We start from the raw sequence: 16,687 nt of genomic DNA, 5'->3' as shown, positions 1-16,687 counted from the left end.
ACTCCCACATCTGCTTATTAATTTACTTTGTGGAATTTATCTACATCTGCAAAACATTTCAATAGTTTGTTATACTTTTAATCTAAAGAATATTTGTGTATGTATAACTGTCAGGAATATGGATGTTTCTAATAACATATTTGACTTTTTCCTATTCATCATTTACTTTCTCACTAAAACATAATTTGGTATTTTAAAGACAGGGTCCTTTTAAGAAATGGTGTTTCTTCCTGGTCAGTGATATAGGTTGAATGTTTATGTCCCATCTCACTGCAAAAAAAAAAAAAATCGTGTTGAATTTCTAACCCTCAAAGTGAAGGTATTAAAAGGTAGGGCTTTGGGGAGGTGATTAGGTCAAAACCCTCTTGAATGGGATAAGTGATTTTGTAAAAGAGGGGCTTCCACAATGCGAGGGCACAATGAGAAAATGGTTGTCTATGAACCAGAAAGTGGGCCCTTCCCAGACAGTGAATCTGCTGGTGCCTTGATCGTCGACTTCCCAGGCTCCAGAACTGTGAGAAATCAATTTCCAGTTTATGGTATTCTGTTACAGCAGTCCAACAGAAAGAAAGTGGTTAAAGTGAGGGTATCAGAGAAACATTTCAGTAACTGCTGGGTAAGTCACACATGCAGGACTTGCAATCACTTCATACCCAGTCTTCTGACTTTGTGTGGATGTTTGGAGTCTCATATTCTCTCTCTCTTTTTCCAGAAACAGAACAAGGAAGAAGGAAAGAACATTGTATTAGGAGACTTCATGATGGCCTATATAGGTTTCTGTACAAATTATGAATTAAACACTCAGACCTCTTAATTAGTTCAATTGAATTCAGTTAAGGTCAATTTATTTCAATGCTACAAATATTCTCTCAGCATTTACTCCGTGCCAGGTACTGTCTTAAACACTTTGGATACAGAATGTTAAATAAATCAGGAGGTCACTAGACAAAGGTGGTTCTAATGTTGTGGAAGCCTACATAAACAAATCAAAATCTAAGCCTGTAAAAGTTCAAGGTTATGAAATTGAAACCTGAGGACAACCAGTCACAAGCAGCCAACTAGGCTTTAAGCTATAGCCAGTCAAGAACTTCCTTACTTTGCTTCCATCTTCCCTATAAATATCTCTCCCCAGCTCCATTCAGCTGAACACTCCTAACGCCTTTGCTTTGGCACTGCCTGATTTTTAGATTTTTGTTCAAATAAACTCTTAAAATTTTTAATATGACTCAGATTTTCTTTTAACAAGATGAAAAAAATAGCAAAGTATTTTGCCTTCATGGAGCTTTCAGTCTAACAGAGAAGATAGCGATTAATTCTGTGTAGAGTAAGGTATCATAATCATTCTTTCTAGAAACTGTTTCAGTAGGTTCTTACTTTACCTAGTTATTCTGCTAATTTGTGAAAAGTTCTAAATTCACAAGTTTCTAACTATTAATGGAAAATTTATATTGTCCATAGTTTTGTGTAAATACCTAAATATGTCACTCAACCTTTTATAATAACCAGTGATGGCAGCCACAAAAATGTTTGTAGGTACACAGAAGAGATAACCTTTTAGAATTTCCACATAAGTAAATCTTTATATGTTTCTTCTCCCATGAAAACTTTTCATCAAACACCTGTGTTCAAAATAACTAAAAATATCTTTTCATTAGTAATGTTTCAGTATAGTGTGCTTTCTCTTACACTCCATGTGGACGTGTAGAATGCAACTGAATGTACTGGATAATTACGCCTCAATAACAACAGCTCTATCAATTATGCCTAAATCAAATATACATTTAATACATATTAAACACTTCATTTAATGTATCTGTGAGTGTATTTTGAAGATCATAAATTTTCCATTCCAGAGAGACTGTATGAAGCTTCATTTATTATGTAATGATTGGTAACTTCTGTTATCAGAAGTTTGAGGCCACAAACAACTTTTGCATGTACTAATGTGTAGAATATGAGTTTTCAATTAAACAAATGTTAAAACATGTGTTTAAAAAGCTGTTTTCTGCTCTATTTACAATAGCCCGGAGATGGAAACAACTTAAGTGTCCATCATCGGATGAATGGATAAAGAAGATGTGGCACATATATACAATGGAATATTACTCAGCCATGAAAAGAAACAAAATTGAGCTATTTGTAATGAAGTGGATAGACCTAGAGTGAAGAGTGAAGTAAGTCAGAGTAAGTCAGAGTGAATACAGAGTGAAGTAAGTCAGAAAGAGAAAGGCAAATACCGTATGCTAACACATATATATGGAATTTAAGAAAAAAAAAATAACGTCATGAAGAACCTAGGGGTAAGACAGGAATAAAGGCACAGACCTACTAGAGAATGGAGTTGAGGATATGGGGAGGGGGAAGGGTGAGCTGTGACAAAGCGAGAGAGAGGCATGGACATATATACACTAACAAATGTAAGGTAGATAGCTAGTGGGAAGCAGCCACATAGCACAGGGAGATCAGCTCGGTGCTTTGTGATCACCTGGAGGGGTGGGATAGGGAGGGTGGGAGGGAGGGAGATGCAAGAGGGAAGAGATATGGGAACATATGTATATGTATAACTGATTCACTTTGTTATAAAGCAGAAACTAACACAACATTGTAAAGCAATTATACCCCAATAAAGATGTTAATAAAAAAAAAAAGCTGTTTTCTGAGCATAGTCTGTTTTTTCTCTGGGCAATAAAGAAACTCATCTCCACTCCAATGTGCTGCTGTGGTAGATTTTTAAATGGTGAAAAATACAAGTCATAGTTGTATATGTTTATACGCATCTTTGTCTATGGAACTATCATCTGGAATATGAGCTTTATCACATATGTGTCCAGTATCTGAAATATATTGGTCTTTCAATTAACTACACAGTATCAGATACAATCTGATCAAAATCCATTGTATGTTTTTAAATTGAAAGAATTTAATATAGAGAATTGATTACATGGATAGTGGAAGACCTGAGAAGCCAAGCAGAAGACTATGAGGCAACCTCGAGATCATCAGCAGCTAAAAACAACTTCCACTTCCAGGGCCCTCCAGAGCTCAAGAAAAGAAGGGAGATAGGATTTTCAGAGCCCAGAAATCAGTGCTACGAGTAGGGTCTGTCTATCTGGAGATGGAACCAAGGAGGAGACATGGTCTAGTAGAGTTGAAGCCATGGAAGACACAGGGCCAAAATTTTAAATGCAATGCCAGGTGGGGGTAGTGTGAAGCAGAGTTGGTGGTAGTGATGTCTGGAATAACTTGGCCTCTCCTCCTTCCTCTGCAATCTAATATCTTACCACTACTTCCCATTGACTCAACCTATCTGGAAGTCAGGTAACATAGGAGCCTGGGAAAAACAAGCCATAGGCCAACCTGTCCTCTATTACCACCTTAACAAGAGACAAAGGAGAGTAGGGCAAGGGAAGTGGATGGATTTATGGGCAACTGTCCAAAGTCCTCTCAGACACCTGGCTAGGACAATCAGTGCTTGAGACTATAGTGTAAATCAGTGGTTCCCAAGCAGGGATACCTAAATCAGAATTGCTAGCGGCATTATTAAGTACAGCTTCTCAGACTTCAATTTAGACCATTGAAATCTTTGCTTTTAATAAGCACTCCTGGTGATTCTGGTATGTATCTAGGTTTTGGGAAACACTAGAGCAAAAGTCACACAAAGGCCTTTAATTCTGAATTCACATTGTATCAGATTATCACAAAGTTAAATAGTAGATGGTTTTCCTTTAATTCTCCAAAATAAGGCATCACATAATTATAATTTAGTATATGTTGCCTTCTCCCTGTCCTCGCCAACATTTATTTTTCCTTTTTTATCAACGATCATTACATAAGGCTTCTGAGAAAATTACTGTGTATCACCCGCTAAGTTTCTCTCGATTAACTGTTCTGTTTCCTCTTTGTAGTTGTCAAGAACAATTATATTATTCTTTTTTCTCTTCTTGCTTTGGCTGTGAAGAAGCTCAGTAGGAATTCTTAGTCCAGTATTTTTCACATATCTATTTTCTCTTTCATGTATTCCTCTACCTTTGTCTTCTTGTTTTTTCACCCAGGTGGTAAGCATAGATTTGTTTTATTCTTCCAGTATCTTTTCTTTGTGGGAGTGTCCTCTTTCCACCACAAATGGTTCTGCTTGAACCAGTCAACTATAGTAACCTGATCCCTTTTGTCACAGGGGAGGACATGTGACTAAGGCTGAGCAGATTAGTCCTGCCCCTTTTAGGACAAGCCTTGAAAGCAAACTCAACCTGCTGACCCAACTTACACCAAAATACACAACCACAGTGGGAACAACAACAACAGAAATTTCAAAAGCAAGAGACATGGCAGACTAAGACAATTTCCTTAGCCCAATACCAAATCTTCATTTCTGAGTAGTGACTTTGATGATACCAATTTAGGTAAAGTATATACTTGTAGGTCAATCAATTGTGTACTTATCTACCATGTGTATCTTGTTTGCCTGATGACCCTCAATGCAGATATATTCAAATATAAAGCTTGTATGAATGATTCTAGTTACTGGATCCCCAAATATACAGAGAAGGAATCTTTTTTCCCATTCTTGATTAAATCTTCATCCACCCCAATAATATCCACAATTAATCTACTTATTAAAACTTATATTTCTCTTGGGTGAATAGTCAGTAAGTTGTTTGATATAATCATTATTTCAATCACTCTTCGGATTTCAAACTCTCTTCTTTCTGAACTTCCTTCCCTTCATGTCTCCATGTTGAGTCTGTATACTCAAGGCTGTCACTCTCATTCTTGTTTGTTGGTCAGACAGCAGGGAGGAAAGGAGTGCTGCTCATGGGATGGGCAGTGGGTAGGGGAAGAGATTCTCCTGCTCAGTCTGTTTGGGTCTGATGGGTGTGGTCTTGACATGGGCCTTTGTGCATCTTTCTTTTTGACAGCTTTACCTTGACCCTGTCCATTACAGAAAGATCGAAGGACAACTGTGACTATTTGGACCCTGCCAGCAATACACACTTTAACCTCTTCCCTGAGTTGTTCTTCCTCTGCTTGGCTCAGTAGCCCTCTGGGCAGCACTGTGGTTCTGTGCTACCTCCCTATATGCTATATATGAATAATATATTGTCAGCCTTCAGAAGTCACCAGAAGGGAAGCAAACATCAGTTTCTATACTCAAGTTCACCCGTCCACAAGGAGACATCTATCTGATACTGTTTTCCCATTCTCCGGGGAAACAAAATGAAGGCAAGGAAGGATTAGGAGCTATACTCTTAGCTTCCTATATGCTTTCTTTTCAAAGCTTTTTCTTATCCTCTTGCCTTTTATATCTCACAATATTAAAAATATAAATATGTTTTAGTCTATAGAGAACCCAGAAGGATATTTTATAGGAATAAGTGGACTTCCTCGAACTCTGCCCTCGGGAATATAATCACTTTGTTCTAAACAGTTTCTGTCCTTGCACTACAAGTTGCACAAACTGTGGAATCCCTGCACTACAGAGTGTGTATCTCTGAGAAGAGTGGGGGAGGGGAGGGTTGAGCAAAAATGGTTCTATCCATTTTACACACTTTTTTTGTTACATATGATTTGTAAATTGCATCAGTTCTTTTGCAAGTAAGGAGTATATTAATTGACAAGTATAAATAATAAAAATCATTAATTCATGCTCTGCAAAATTTTATTTACCTTTTCTTAGGTATATTATAAATTTGAGTCAACTTTTTTAATATTTAAAAGTAAATAAAAATGGGCTTCCCTGGTGACGCAGTGGTTGAGAGTCCGCCTGCCAATGCCGGGGACACGGGTTCGTGCCCCAGTCTGGGAAGATCCCACATGCCGCGGAGCGGCTAGGCCCGTGAGCCATGGCCACTGAGCCTGTGCGTCCGGAGCCTGTGCTCCACAACGGGAGAGGCCACAACAGTGAGACACCCATGTACCGCAAAAAAAAAAAAAAAAAAAAAAGAGTTTGCATTGCTTCTATCTTTTTTACTTTATAAGTACATGTAAAGTAACTTTGGCCTTATTATGTGTTCCTTGTTCTTGTGAATGGACATGGGGACATAAAGACCACTTATAATGTTACTTTATGAGAAAGTATATTCTTTTTTTTTCTATACATATATTTTGGATGTCAGTAGTATATGAGAAGAGGACTGACTCATAATATTTTGTTCTAGATTATATTTTAATTGTACATTATTTTGATTTTCTTTTTCCTAAATATTTTTCTTGGCACTTTTTCCCTTTTATATGCATCCTTCTTTTGCAGGACATTTTCTAGTCTCAAAAGGTCATTTTAATTTTACTCCCAGACTAGATACTTCTCAGGAAAATTACTCTAGTTATTTATTTATTCACTGTGTACCCTGTTTATACTTTAAAGCTGGACCTATTTTTATAATATGAGTTTATTCTCTGGGACATAAAAAGTTTAGAGTTAAAATCTGGCATATTAATCTCAATGTAATTTTTCTTTTATTTGTTACAAAAGCACTAGTAAAAATTATTAGTATTAGTAGAAAAAGGCAGCCTTTGTGAGTTCTGATGTGGGAGGTATTTGTGAAATCTATCCAAGTGTATGAAACTCCTTGGCTTATAACTGATATTATAAATCACTGGGTCACGTGGTTAATCTTCTGAGCTCTTCAATAAAAATGATCCAACTTTGCAGTCTCCCACGGCTTTCAGTTTCAGTCATATGTGAGTCTTGTCTATAAACTCAGCGTCAATAAACAGGTTAGAGATAAATAGAAGAGAAATTTTTGATTAAAAATAATATGAAATGCTGAAGAAAGTTTAGCTAATTCAGGAAGAAATAAAGTTCTGAGCATCGTGGATGATTTAGAAGAAGACTTATAGATTGGTGCACTGGAGCTGGGCCAATGATGTCCACTTGAAATCCTGCATCAACCAGTTGCTGATTGAGCTTTGTAACTCAGTCTCCACTTCTAATGAGCACATCAGTAGGATATATATTGACTTTCTGATGCATTGGTTTTATTAAAGAGAGAGCTGTTTTCAGTTTTGTAAGTGGAGCGCTTCTGTAACAGTTGCTACACTTCAATTCTAAACATTACTTATAAAAGTCATTTAGAAGTGCTTTTCACAACTATTATATTTTCACTTAATTCTTTTTGTGCTATAAATTTTTAAACACGTGTGTATTGAAGACACACTCTAGTGAAAACAGTTCTTGCATAGAAATTAAGAGCTCAGTGCCTCAGTTTTCTTTCTGCTATTAATTAGTTATTAATTAGTGAGTTTGTACAAATCACTTACTCTCTGTGAACCTGAGTTCATCATATTTGAGGACAATTAAGAGAACAGATCAAGAGGACAGACTAAATACATCCATTTTCTCCTCTCTCATCCAAATCATATAGAAACAACAGAGAAAATTATCTTCCTGTACATATACATCTAGGATGAATATATTTTTATTTGCCTGTCTTTCTATCCTTCTAGAATAAACCTATAATGGGACCAGAAATAAGACAGGGTACCATTAGCAACCAGAACATTTTAAGATGTTTTAGAAGATGTTAGCCAGAAAGATTAGATTAATTGTGCAACCAGAGCACAGAATACAGATCTAGGCAGGAGCCATTCTTCTGGGTGAACTCTTGAAAATCATTCCACTTGAAGACATAGGCTGTTTACTGGGAAACACCTAAGAGAAAATCTTTTTAAAAAATGAAAAGAATGATGGAATATATGTACTAGATTAATGCTAATAAATAATAAGATATGAGAAGTAATGTTGAGATCAGAAAAAATAAAATATTAAAACTAAATCATTAAATACATTTAAGGAGATATTATATAGTAATAAAAGTTTCAGTTTTCAATATATAAGGGTTATAGACTCTGTCCCAGTCTACAGTGGAGATTCCATAGTGTTAAACTGAGGCTTGGAAAGGAGGGTACAGGTCACGGTTCAACTACCACAGATTCTTATAATTCTTCATAAATTTTAGTATATTTTTTGAAGCTTTTTACTTGTTACCTGTCTGTTGTGCCACTTCCAGAAATTTCGAATAATTTAAGTTTAAAATAATTTTCATTATTTTCACTGGAGACTAGATTGCTGGAGTTTCCCACACTCTTATATAAGAAGCAGAACTTTGTCAGAGTCTTTGAATTCAGAGACAACTCTTAACATATGGATAGAGGAGAAGTTTTAAGTGTAGCAAATAGGACAAAGAGCCACAGAGATAAAGAAAGATAGTTGACAAGGTCAACCAGCCTCAGGTCAGAGTTATAGTGTGAAAGTTTTCTTGGAACTTGAATATGAGTTTGCTTTATAATAACCTAGTTGAAGAAGTAATGGCCTGCCAAAACTCTCCTCTACTCCCAAATGAAATATGTTTGGAGCCTGTAGACATCAGCTAATACTAGATTTTTCCCTCAAGTCATGCACATTTTTTAGTGCTATTTTTGGAAAACATGAAAATAGGGCCTTAAAGATTATCCATAGGATTTGGGGCTAGAGCCAGACTCTTCAACTCCAACTCTTGATCTTTATGGGCTAGGGTGAAAAACACAGGTTATCCCACGATGGGCCCAAATAGATTGGACTTTAAGGAGCTCCGACAATAACTGATTAATTATTCTGAGGCAACAGTGGACAAGGGCCATGATCCAAGTCACTTGAAGCTGGAAAATCAGGCCTGCCTGGAGGAGTGCACATAGCCATGGACCCCAATCACACCCAAGCTCCTTGGCTGGCCAGCAGGAAGTTGAGGACTATGTAGTTATCTGACATTATTTGAGCCACAGAATTGAGCTGGTCTTTTTTGCCTACAAAGCAGAGGTATTATCATTAATGACCTCAGCGAGGGTCAGGACGGGTTGTGCAAAACTTTTCTTAATTGAATGCCCCTCATGGTGGGGTAACCACATAAGCATACCTGTGAGCAGAGAGTTCAGAATGCCACTTGTCAATTCCCTCTAGTAATTGGGCTGTGCCTGGTTTTGGAGCTCCCACCTGTGTCAGCATAATGTGACATATTCAATTGGAGGGGATGTTCTTATTAATGCCCATATGTATGTCACATTTGTAGGAGGAAGAAAGGTGATGGTTTGGTTTTTGTGGATGAAATAATATCCCAAGAGGGTGCACACACAGTGTTGAGAGGGTAGAGTCATTGAATACTACGAGGATCAACCAGCTAAGAGTCTCTCCTGGTGGGCAGAATTCTTGAGCAGAATTGAGGAGTTTGTGTAGAACTAGGGTGAGTGTAGGGGAAGACTGGAGGAGAAGACTGCCACTACCCATACCTAAGTAGCACTGATGGCAGAGCCTATCATCCCTTTCCCAGGTGTTCCCAGTGTACCTCTGATAGCACTTAGCTTCTGCAGTGTCAGAGTCCAGTTGTGGCAAAGAATCATTTCAGATGAATAAGGTTTGGGTACAGGAGGTGTCAGAAGGTCTGTGGTTAGAGAAATGTCTGTTCCTGGTATTTATTGGCACAGCTATCAAACGTTTATTTGTGGGATCAGGCAGTGAGTGACATATCCAATGGCTTGTCACATTCAGGACAGGGGTGACTGTCTGGAGCAGATTCATCAACAAATTCAGCAAGGCAGGAGTCACACAGTGTATTCTGTAAGAGAGAGAAGAGAAGTTACATCCCCTTCCCCTCCCTCTCCTTTACCCAGGCTCTTAGGTTTGAAGGAGCTCACATCCTATAGGTCAAGGAGACCTTCCCCATTGACTGCAGTGTGGCAATCTGTCCCATACCTTGGGCAAGGATAGCATTCTTAATCCATTTTCTGGGGTGATTTACCCAAATCTTCTGGCTTGAATCCTCCAGCAGTTCAATAAATGTTTCTATTCTATGTATTGATGTAGATCCCATGGGGCTACATGAAGCAAAGCAGCAGGGCCACCTTAGGGAAAATATTAAACTAGAGTCTTCAAATTGATGATCATAATTTTCAAAGTCCTTGTTGGCAAAAATCCATCCTCTGCACCTGTGTAGTAGATGGAGAAGGAGGTTACTGACTCTCACTCCTCACTGTTTAATAGCCCTTCTAATCTCCCATTGATCTGAGTCTTCAGGAAGAGTTAGAAAGGGACGGAGGGTCCTTGCAGTGTTCCTTATAGAGAACAAACTGTCAATAATTGTAAAAAAAAGATTGTACAATTGAAAGGAGAGGGCAGGCATCCTGGTAAAATGTATGGGGCAAATGAGAGGTACCCTTTTAGGGAATTTCTGCATTGAGATCCCAGACTGATCGCTTGAGATTTGAGTTCAGACTAGAATTATCTTTACTCCTCCCATCAAAAGACACTTAAACCTGTCTTTTGATTGTCCATTAAAATGCTCAATCACCTCTGCAGCTTGGAAGTGATATAGAACCTGAAAAATCCATTGTATGCCCATGTTGGCCCCCTGATGTGGAACATGAGCCACAATTTGGGGCCATCACTAGACACAATGTGCTCAGGAAACCTGAACAAAATACAAATATGGTCTTGTGTGACCTGGGCAGTATGGTCTAAGTCAGTGGAATTCACAAGGATGGCTAGGTCAAACCCAGAGAAGGTGTCAACTGTAATCAAGATCTAGTGGAACAGTTCCCGAGTATTTGAGTCAAACCCCAACCAGTGTCATCCTGCCTGGTGTCAGTCGCATCAATAGAATGAGACCAAGTTCAGTTCAGAAGCAAAGTTGTATCCTTTGATCAAAGAACGGAGAGGTGTGAGCTCACGTTCTAAAGTACACACTCTCCCAAACAGGCTGATGGTGGGGCTGGTTTGTAGGATTCTCATCTGTGGAGGGAGGGGTGGAGTTCTTGCAGGTCAGGCGTAGTTATGTTGCTCAAGTCTCCAGATAGAAGTGCGGGGCACAGCATCTCTGCACGTGGTCCATCATCACCATCTTTATTGAAGTGCTGTGGGCAGCTCTTCTCCACACGACTTGCCAACTTGCAGTCTGCGCTGGGAACTCTAATCCGATGTGCTAAGGGCAAGGCCTCTGCCCATGGCTGCCTACAAACAAGTGAAACCACGAAAGAAGAGGTTAGACCTCATCTTATCACATAGATTCTTTCTTATTTTTCCTGGGAACCCCAGTGGGCTTTTCTGGTGATAGAACCCTCTGGATGGGATCAGAGACCTGACATAATCTATTTGTCAAGAACTCCCTGGACCATTAGATTGAAAGATTTGTCCCTGGTCAGTACTTTTAGCTTTGGCGATGGCCTGGCAGGTAGGACAGCTTTTTCATGCTGTTTTTCTTCAAATAGTAGTGGCAGTCTAAGCACATAGGCTAGTCTAAGATGGTGCTTGAATTTCCATAGGCTGATTTCTCATGGATCCAGGAGGTAATGGGATGCATGTCTGCTTGTCCTGAGTTAGAGGGCTATTCAGTCTTTGTATTTAGGTGACAGATGTGGTCTGCTCATTCGTTATGTTCTCCTCAGTCAGCACAAGAGCCTTTCTGGTACGCATCTACACAGGTAACAAAAACTTATTAGGAGCAGAGCTAGTTTTGATACAAATGCCTCATCCTCAAAGGGAAGATTGTTTATATGGCAGTCTGAGGCTTGCCAGTGGCCTGACCAAACAGCCAGGCTATTAGCCACAGCCCCATGAGTCAGTGAAAATATAGCACAGCTCATTTACTGGGGTGGCCTGGATAGCCATCCACATTGCATGAGGCTCTGCCCATTTTGCCAAGCATCCTTTACTGTCCCTCTCAGGTTGGATGGCAGCTGTGTTACCAATCCTCAATGGGTCAGGGATCCCTGAATGGGTCTTTTGTCCAGCATCACAAGTGCTAATCAAACAAACCAGGTTTAATGTAGCAGAGCAGAAACTAATCATTGATCAAGGAATGGTGAAGGGAGAACTTGTACTCCAAAATCACCTTCTCCCTAAAGGGAGGGGAATAAGGGAATTTTAAGAAGTAGGAGGCAGACATGTCATCGGGGCTCTAGGAAAGGGACAGAGATTTCCAGGGGCAGCTAGGGGTAGCCTGGGCATGCTCAGTCTTCCACTTACTTTGTACACTGCACAAATTGTGCCCAGCAGAGTACAAGTCCCTCCCTTGGTGGAGATCTTAACATTGTAATGAAGCAAAGGTAACTTTTGGACACCTCCAGGTCTCATCTATGCAGGTGTGTTCCTGTGGTCAAGTCAGACCCAGTTCAGGGCTGTTGACCACTGCATATCTCTTAAAGCACAGCTGCAAAACATCTCTGTCAAATAACACGTGCTTTTGAAAAAAACACAGAGAAAAATCAAGGCAAGGATCCTTTAGTTCTCAGGGGCTGGTATGAGTGAGAACTATACCCTATTCCATCCTGGTAGAAGTTAGCCAGAAGAGTCATCAGTAAACCAGATCTATGTGTGGTTCAGGAAGTTTCTATATTTGAGTTTCCACTGGGCCAGGTAAGGCAGCAGCTTCTTGAGCAATATACGTGGGGGGCAGAGAAATACTCATGAAGTACTCATGAAATTCAGAATACTTGTTTTGTGTCCTAACATGTGATTTATCCTGGAGAATATTCCATGTGCCCTTGAAAATAATGTGCCTTCTGCTGCTCTTGGATGGAATATTTTTTATATATCTCTTAAGTTCATCTGGTCTAATGTGTCATTTAAGGTCAATGTTTCCTTATTGATTCTCTGTCTGTTGTCTGTATTTTGATGTGAGTGGGGTGTTAATGTCCCCTACTATTATTGTGTTTCTGTCAATTTATTTCTTTATGTTTGTTAATATTTGCTTTATATATTTAGGTGCTCCTATGTTGGGTACTTACATATTTTAAATTGTTATATATTCTTCTTGGATTGATCTCTTTATGTAATATGCTTCTTTGTCTCTTGTTACAGTCTTTGTTTTAAAATCTATTTGGTCTGATGAAAATATTGCTGCCCTGGATTTTTTTCATTTCCATTTGCATGGAATTTGTTTTTACATCCTCTAACTTTCAGTCTGTATGTGTCTTTAGATCTGAAGTAGTTTCTCATAGGCAGCATATATATAGGTCTTCTTTTTATATACATTCAGCCACTCTATGTCTTTTGACTGGAGCATTTAGTCCATTTAGATTTATAGTAATTATTGACAGGTATGCACTTATTGTCATTCTGTGTCTTGTTTTGGGGTGTTTTTGTAGTTCCTTTTTATTCCTTTATTATTTTGCTCTCTTCCCGTGTGGTTTGGTAGTTATCTTTAGTGTTATGTTTGGATTCCTTTCTCTTTTTTGTGTGTGTATCTATTATAGATTTAATATATGTATTACATATATATATATTAAAATTTATGATCTCTTAAGTTAGAACACATATTGACTACCCTGCATTTTACTCACCCCACCACATTTAATGTTTTTGATGTCATATTTTACATCTTTTTGTTTTGTGTATCCCTCAACTACTTATTCCACAATAAGTAGAATATAGATGATTTTACTACTTTTGATTTTATCTTTCCTACTAGCTTTTTAGGTGGTTCATTTACTACTTTTACTCTATATTTACCTTTACCAATAAACGGTTTCCCATGGTAATTTTCATATTTCTAGTTTTGGTCTTTTTGTTTCTGATAGAGAACTACCTTTAGCATTTCTTGTAAAGTCAGTTTCAAGGTACTGAACTCTTTTAGTTTTTTCATGTCTGTAAAGTTCTTCATCTTTCCTTCAAATCTAAATGATAGACTTGTGGGGTGTATTATCCTTGGTTGTAGGTTTTTTTTCCTTTCATCACTTTAAATATATCATGCCACTCCCTTCTGGACTGCAGAATTTCTGCTGAAAAGTGAGTTGATAGCCTTATGGGACCTCCCTTGTACAAAACTAGTTGATTTTCCCTTGCTATGTTTAATATTCTCTCTTTATCATTAAATTTTGCCATTTTTATTACAATTTGCTTTGGTCTGTGCCTCTTTGGATTCTTCTTGTTTGGGACTTTCTGTGCTTCTTGGACCTAGGTGTTTGTTTCTTTTCTCAGGTTAGGAAAGTTTTCAGCTATTATCACTTTGAATAAGTTCTCTACCCCCTTCTCCCTTCTTCTGGGATCCCTATAATGAAAATGTTAGTACACTTGATGTTGTCCTAGAGGTCTCTTAAATTGTCCTTATTTTTAAAAATATATATTTTTTCAGTTCCATTTATTTTTACTACTCTGTCTTCCAAATGATCCATTCCTTTGTATCATGTAATCTATTGTTATTTCCTTCTAGTGTATTTTTTTTTTTTAAATTTCAGTTACATATTCTTCAGCTCTGTTTCTTCTTTATGTTTTCTAACTCTTGGTTATACTTCTTACTGTATTCTTCCATTCTTCTCCTGAGTTTATTGAGCATCTTTATGATTATTACCTTGAATTCTTTATTGGGTAGATTGCTTGTCTCTACTTAGTACTTCTTCTGGGATTTTATCTTGTTCCTTTATATAGAACATATTCCTCTGTTGCCTCATTTTTCCTAATTATCTGATTTATTTCTATGTATTAGATAAGTCATCTTGATTGAACAAGTGACCTCATACAGGAGACATGATATGGGGTCCAGCAGTACATTCCTCTCTGGTCACCAGAGCTACGTGCTCTAGAGGTGCCCTCTGTGGGGGCTGCATGGGTCCTTCTGTTGTGGCAGGACTGACTACTGTGAGCATGCTGGTAGGCATGAATGTACTCTTGCCTGGCTTGTTGCCAGGCCCTGCCTAATGTGGAGACTGCTGGTCACTGCTGGGAGTGGCTGGGTCATTGTGCCACTGTCTGCATGGCCCGGGGAGTTCTAGTTTTGGTGTTTGTCTGCTAATGGGCTGGGCCAGTTCACAATGCAGAAGGCTTCAGGGGCCAGGTGTTCTGGGGCTGGCACTGGCCTGCTGGTGTGTGGGGCTGGGACCTGAAGGATCCCAGATCAGGTGCTGGTCCACTGGTAGTCAGGCAGGATCCTGACACAGCTCTTTGTGGGACTGTGGGGGTTTGGAATTTAGTGTCAGCTTGCTGGTTTATGGGACTGTTTTCTGATGTGGTCTGCTGTGGGCCTGGGGTGTCCTGGAACTATCAGCCTGCTGGGTGATGAGCCCAAGGTGTCCTGAATCTGGTGTCCACTTGTGGTGGGTGGGGTTGGGGCCCAGGTGGTCCCAGGACAGATGCCTGTCCACAGGTAGTGAGCCTGGTCCCAGGGCTAGTGCTGGCCAGTAAGTGTGAGGAGCTGGGCCCTGGGATCTTTAGGTGAAGGGCTCAGAGGTCCTGGAGCTGGTGTTAGCCTGCTGGTGGGTGGGTCTTTGTCCCAATGCCGGGCTGCAGGGCCCCATGGGGTCCTGAGGCTAGTGCCAGTCAACTGATGGGTGGTGCTGGGTTCCAGTGTCCCTGGCCACAGGGCCATGGGGGTCCATGACTGGTATCAGCACACTGGTGGGTGGAGCCAGGTCCTAGAGCAGCTGAGAGGCTCGGGAGGGCTTATGGCAACTGGTCTACTCTTGTGTGGGGCTGTGTCTTTGCCATCTGTGTCTATCTCTTCTTTGCCTGGGGCTAATGAGCTAGAGGTAGGACTCCAAAACAGCACTTTCTAGCACCAGTATCCTCATGGTAAAGTGAGCTCCCAAGAATGGATGCTTCCAGTGTCTATGTCACAAGGATGAGTCTCAGTTGCTTCCTGCCTCTCTGAAAGGTTCTCCAAGATCAGCAAGTGGTCTGACCCAGGATCTTTTTAAATTATTACTTTTGCCCTGGGTCTCAGTGTGTGTGAGATTTTGTTTGTGTCCTTTAAGTGTGGAGTCTGTGTTTCCTACAAGCCACCTGACTCTCCTGAAAGCAAGTTCCACTGTCTTTCAAAGCCAAAAGTTCTGGGGCTTATATTCCTGGTGCAGGAACCCTGGGCTGGGAAGCTGGATATGAGGCTTGGGCCTTTTTCTTCTTGGGGAGACTCTCTGCAATTGTAATTATCCTCCTGTTTGTGGGTTGCCCACCTGGAGGTGTGGATCTTGTCTATATTATGTCTCTGTCCCTCCTACCCGTCTTGTAGTGCTTCCTTCTTTATATTTTTAATCGTTGAAGCTCTTTACTGCTAGCCTTCAGGTTGTTTTCATTAATAGTTGCTCTATAAATTGTAATTTTGGTGTCCCCATGTGTGGTACTGAACTGAAGGTCTTCCTATTCTGTCATCTTTGGCCCTCTTCTTATCTAGACTCCTGTAAAATCCATTGTTAAATGAACAATTAAAGACATAGAAAGTGGATAGTGAAATTCCATTTGCGTAACCCCTCTAATTTTGTAGGTAAACTTTTACTTATATAACATGGGATGATAAAGTTTAAGAATATCAATGATGAAAATAAAATTGTCTATGTTTTCAGAGATTTTTTAAAAAGTCACCTATGAGCAACCAGGAATCTATCATTAGATTTTTCATTAGCAACACTGTGTAGGAAAACCATGGAATAATATCTTCAAATATTAAGAGAAAATATAATCATCACAGAATTTTATACACAGTCAGTTTTTAATGACTTAAAGAAAGTTTTTGAGATGTAATATTAAATTAGATGTGCAATATTATATATAATATATACAGCATGAAGAAAACTGTGGATAATTATACACATACTCCTAGAAGTTGTTGTACAGATTTAGCAGTAGCTATGTTGAGTGATGGGACTACAAGCAATTATGTTTTCTTTTTAGAATTTTTTCCCTTTTATTTTCCAAATTTTCTACAAAGGTGTATATATGGAAAAAAAACATCTT

The sequence above is a fragment of the Delphinus delphis genome, chromosome 8, assembly GCF_949987515.2.
Source record: "Delphinus delphis chromosome 8, mDelDel1.2, whole genome shotgun sequence".
Taxonomy (NCBI): domain Eukaryota; kingdom Metazoa; phylum Chordata; class Mammalia; order Artiodactyla; family Delphinidae; genus Delphinus; species Delphinus delphis.
This window is presented reverse-complemented; position numbering follows the sequence as displayed.